At 44.0% G+C, this 6,000-nt stretch overlaps 1 protein-coding gene across 1 annotated transcript in view; it reads right to left on the bottom strand.

Annotated features, from left to right (window-relative positions):
* Nucleotides 1-6,000, bottom strand: part of gnaz (guanine nucleotide binding protein (G protein), alpha z polypeptide) — a 29,696-nt gene that overhangs the window by 22,814 nt on the left and 882 nt on the right. The gene's annotated exons all lie outside the window — the stretch shown is intronic.

The raw sequence follows: 6,000 nt of genomic DNA on the forward strand, positions 1-6,000 counted from the left end.
CTCGTTGCAATTAGTGACATTAATATACTCCTGTCACTGGCACGGTTTGTTGAAATGCATGTGGCAAAACCACTTTACTTTGTTAAAAAATATATATATATTTGGCTCCTTCGGTCCCCTTAGCTATATTCTGTTAGTATCCTCTTTATTTAAAATCATTTTTATACTGCAGCAGCCAGTGGGAGGTTGCTGTATGTCTTGTGTCTACTGGTGCAGTTTGTTTTCTACTGACTGATGTGGTAGAATTGAATAAAATAGAGTTTACTTGACATTTACAAACTGGCATCACAATCAAAGTAGATTAAATGTTTTTTTTTATTTTCTCTGAGTCAAAATAATTCAATTCACTAAGAAAATGTCAGAAAAGGTAGATATTTGTCTAAACAAAGAAAAATAGGTACAATGAATGGCGTTTCATTGCTGCTAATACATCCATCTTTTATCCCCATTGATCCAGTTCTCGGTTTCAGGTGCTGGAGCCAGTCTCAGCTGACTGTGGGGGCAACGCAGGGTGAGCCCTGGACGGTTCATCACAGGACAAAGACACAAAACACTCACATTCACACCGATCAGCCTCAAATACCCCGACAAAGCCTACAACATTCACAGGAAGAACATGCAAACTCCCATATGTATAACATGTACACATGTGTTGAGGTTATACTGACACCAACCAACAATAATCAATTTTTTGGGCTGAAAACATTTCATTTCACACTTTGACACATGCATGAAAGAAAGGCGTCTTTGCTTTTTCCAGTGATGTGAAACTAGTCATTATGAATGCATCGAATCATCCAAGAGGTTTGAGCTAAATTAAACATCAGATGCCAGGCCGGAGCTGGTTATGGCGAACTAACTCGCTGCTTCCGTGTCATAGTTTAGTAACACGCTGCCCCGATTGCAATTTCAGAGAACGATGCCCGTATACAGTACACATACGAGGACACTGCTCATTCATTATGGGAAACAAAGATGGGCAGTGTTCTGGTCTCCACTCCCCCAAAAACAGAGGGCTGTTGAGAGGGTGGAGACGGGATGAGGGTGAGGCCTCCCTGTTGCTGGATGCGTTTTTGTGATAGTGCTCTGTGTAACGTTCCTGATCTCGGTGGCTGTGTTCCCCCTTCTCCGCTGCAGCGGGTCACACTGAGTCACAAGGCCAGGCAGCGATGACAATGGCGTGCTTGTGCGCAGACCGAGCGACGGTTCGGCTGCCTAATGTGAAGGGATAAGATGGCACAAGGTGGACGGCTGTACACAGAACATGCACTGGTGTGTAAACAAACGTATCACGCATAATAATCTGCCTTTCCCTCTTAAGTGAATGTTAATATTTGACAAGAAGGAATCTGTATCGAACAGACTGAAACAGCTAAGGTTCGTGTTATGAACAGTATTGTCTGCACATGCTAAACGAACACTGACACCAACCGAGGGCCCATTTAGGTCATGACAGATAAGACAAACGTTCTCTGCAACTGAAGGAAATTGTGGCCAACAGACATTTTCAGGCTTTTACAACCCGCAGACATTATCTGTGATTTGATAACTGGAACAGGAAAAGGAAAAATATTTCACACAGCAGCAGATGAGACAATGTAACAGCCATTAGTCCAAACAATAGCTCGGTTATTGCTGGATGGACGATAGGCGAAAGAAACCTGACACACAAATTATTAAGAGCAGAATATCGTCTGATGCTGAAGACATATTTCTGCTGTGAAGACGATAAAAAAAAATACTCCAGAATCTTTTTTTTTTTTACTTTTCAAGTAAATAATACTAATAGATTCCTAACAGATTACAGTGGAGATGTAGTTCAGCTGTATATGTATTGGACTTCTGGTAAGAAAATGATGAAATATGGGGAAATTTCACCTGTTCCAACAAAGACATGCTGGAGATCAAATCTCACTTTTCCATCAGATCAGACCTCAAATGTGAAGATTTTCAGTTTTTTTATTGGAACGGCTTCTGGCAGAAGCAGGGAGAGGTGCTACCAGTGGACTGTAGAGGTCAGTGGCATGCTCCACCATCCTCACATTACTTTTGTGCGTTTTCTTGGAAAAGCAGACCTGTAGCACCCGCATCAAAACAAGATGGCGGATCCGCTATGATCGGCGTTACTGGCAGTATTTCACAGAGCAGTATTCTGATCTCAGAGTGAAATACTTTCTGCAGAGGGAGACCAACCAGTCCGCTTGCTATTTGTTTCAATGTATTTGTTAAATTTACGGACTTGTATATTCTCGATAAGCGTTTGTCATGTGACCATTTGTTGCTATGGTTTCGTGCAGGGTTGGACGGCAATAAATTCTGTTCGTCGTGAGAGCAACAAAAATGTCATTGTCACTATCTGAGGGCCAAAGAGCATTACAACCCTAATGATTTATGAGAATTATTGCAGTTAATGTAATGAAAGGCCTTATTGCATGTCAGTAATTTCTACCAGCATGCATGCATGCATTTGATATGATATTTACCATCTGCAGATAAAGTCAATTGATATCTGATTTAATTACATTCATAATGACCATTGTTAAATCATTACCTGTGAAAGCAAAATTTGACTTCTTTTTTGGTTTAAGTACCATAAATGCATGATTTGGTGCCTGGAAAAGATCATTATTGTAAGTTACCTGACTAAAATATTATATATTCTAAAGTTATAAGCTCTTATGTCACTTAAAATAAGCTCACTTTGGCTCTTGTTTTTAATCTGGCCTCCTGGCTGAAAGTCCTGTTCAAACTCTGGGTCCCGCCCCCGACCTGCCTTCCTGTGTGCACTTTGTCGCTTTCAATACTCGTCGCCCAACTTCCTCCTTTGCTGCCGTGATAATTACTACGACCGCTGGGAGGATGCGATCAATGTAAATATAGGTCACTTTACCACCCTCGGACAATCAGCCTCTGTTGTTTTCAGCATGAAAAACGTGCCGCACATGTATGTGCAGCCATGCGTTTACCGCACATGCTCGCTGCGTTCGTGCTCCTCCGTACAGACCAGCATCCCTCACCAGTGAGTAGTAGGCCACAGCAGTCCCCCGTCATCCCCCTCCCTCTCCACCACCTCCTTGTTGTCATATGACCGCTGTTATGTGTGTGCAGCGGAACACAAAGTTGCTCTGTTAGTCCCCTCTGCTCTGCCCTCTCATCACTCACATTTGAGTGCTGGAAGTAAGGCCCTCTCACTCGCCAGCCTCAGGAAAACAGGCAGGGCCCTGTGTGGGACTACCAGCAAAGATTAGAAAAGAGGGCAGAGAGAGGGAGAGAGAGAGGGAGGGACGAGGATGAATTGAGCTGATGTTGTTTTATGTAACACCAAAAGATAACCTAATCCTTACTCATTCACTGGGCCCCGCCCTAAGATTTTGGTCGATTCATCTGACAGCACTCCTTTGCCGACGCTTCTCCCTTAAGTAATTCATCAGTCTCTCTCCACATCAGCGCCTGTCAAAAAGAAATGGCTGCCAAAATGTGTCTTCCAGCTGTTTGTGTGGGGATGACACTTTGTCCCAGTACCTGGCTGGGATTAGAGACCCAAAACAAACACTGCTGCTGAGCCAGCTGAATGAGAGCAATGACCTGTCTGAACACACAGAGTGACGAAGACACACAGACTTCAGGGACACATACTTTTCCTGTGGCTTTACAAGTGATTAGGTTCGCCGCGCGGTCCTCTTGCTCATTCTCACACCACTGCATAAATGTGCATAAAGCTCACGATAAATGGCATAATTCATCTTCTCTCTTTCTAGGACAAACCTGACTGACACCTTACATTAATCATTTTATTAAGCAGGCAGCCGAGGGGCCTCCGCTCGGCCCCCTTGGCGCTCAACTGTAAAAGAGCCGAGTTTAATTGTCCGAGTCAGTTGAAAGCTCGTCCGCAACTTGAAAAACGGCTGAAAGCGTCCCCGTACACAGCGACGCTGGCCGTTCTCAGGGCAGGAGTCGCTACGTCCACGGCCGCTGTCACTTTAAAACCCAGTCTGTCCCCGCTGTCCTCGGCCATTATGTCACCCAGTGGAATGGATGTAGCAAGTAACAAAAGGGGTGGAAGGAGGTCAACTCAGCATAGGGTTTGCCACACTATTGCTCTTGTTTTTTAAATGCATAAAGCCACTCGAGTCTCGGCGTACTCCAAATCGGATTTTTGAAGAACGTTTATTCCTTTATGTGGTGTTTGTTTTCCTCTGATTTTAGAGGTTTTTATCTTGACGCTGTCTATTCCGTTTAATGCAGCAAATCGGTGTTTGTGCTGTTTAAAACAGGATGTTCAAGCAGTCTCTAGAAAACCACGGTTACGTTTTTTCAGTGTGTTTTTTTTTTCTGTCTGAAGCTTGCTGAGGGCTCATTATGTAGGCATGTGATTAACCTTTTAAATTTCACTGCGAACCTCGTCATCCATCATTTTAAAGCCACGGCCATTGCTGACCCCTGACATTTCCCAACATGTTGCAGAGAGAAAACAGAACATTTCAGAGCCGGTGTACGAGAAACGAATTAGTTGTCAGTGCAGCTTGCAGAGCTGATCAGAGCTGAATGTGACCTTGTTTTGTCTTTTGGTGCTTATTAACCAGACTCGGAGACAGGAGTAGGATATAAAAATAGGAAAACCTGATCACAGTGGGATTAAATAATCAAAAACCTTTTGAATTTAGAGTGGAAGTCACAGACAGTGATAGAGTATGGACTGTCTCACCTAAAAAAAAAAATGTTTACATGTCAAACATCGACTCAGGCTACAATATTATGGCCCACAGTTGCTTCTCCTTCACACACTGATATGGCAACAACCCGACAAGCGTCTCCTCCTGAGATGGTGTCATGAAGCGTTTGCTGATGTGGTTACCATTTTAGGCTACCGTTTTAAATCACTACTCAGACCCTTTTGAAGCCTGAGTGAAACCAGTTTTGTTATCACTTCAGTCTACGTTAACATACATGGACATGAATGCAATTCATCAGCATTATATTATCTTTGAGTTCACGTTGTTTTTTTTTTTTCCAACTTGCAGCTGTGCAAATGGCTTTTCTACGTTTGAGAATATCCTGTTTGATGACAAAAGATTTAATCGCAGCTTTACATTCTTTTCTTTCACTACACATCAATTAAACGGCCTTACTGGGTTATGACTCTGATATCTCTGACTCAAGAAAGAAAGGCGTGGTGGAACTTCCACCATCTTTGCCTTGATTCACAGATGTCTCAGGGCCTCGGTGTGTGTTGCTGCTGCCGCTGCTGCTGCTGGTGGTGAAAGTATCACAGACACATCCAGCATTCTTTCTGTGTCACATGATCAGAAAAGCGCTGTCTTTCTACCACCGTGAAATTATCACCCCCCCCCGCACTCATCCATCCAATCTGTTCCAAATCTTCTGTTTCCTTCTTTCTCTCTCTCTCTCTCTCTCTCTCTCTCTCTTGCTCTCTCTCTCTCTCTCTCTCTCTCTCTCTTGCTCTCTGCTGCATCAACCTCCGCCCCTCTGCCCCATCTGCCTCCCTACTGTTAAACCCCCCAGCCCCTCAACCCCTCCCTGCACTGGTTCTCCCGTTTTCTCTCTCTCTCAAGCATGTAGCACAAACACACATACAGTATACACAAATACACATGCTCTCCTGATGCCACACAACAAATCCCAACATCCACCCCCCCCTCGGCCCTTTTCATTGAAAAAAAACATGATAATGCTCGGTTGAAAATATGAAAGATTGTTGAGACTGAAAATGTCACAAATGGTCCTGTTTTGCCAGCTGAGTAATGAATCCGCTCTGCTCCCTCCCTCCTTCCCCGCCTCACCGTTTGGATTTATATTCATGAGCCGACACAAACAGCTGGATACAAACAGACCAAATAGATTGCAGGTCAAGATTGAGATTATTCGTTTATAAGAATTTACAGCAAATGGAAAGCTCCTCTGGCAATATCTTCCAATGTTCCCAGTGCTGCTGTCAGGCCACGGTTTGCCCCCCCCCCCCCCCCCCCCCCCCCCCCCCTG

Source organism: Salarias fasciatus, assembly GCF_902148845.1.
Source record: "Salarias fasciatus chromosome 7 unlocalized genomic scaffold, fSalaFa1.1 super_scaffold_4, whole genome shotgun sequence".
Classification (NCBI taxonomy): domain Eukaryota; kingdom Metazoa; phylum Chordata; class Actinopteri; order Blenniiformes; family Blenniidae; genus Salarias; species Salarias fasciatus.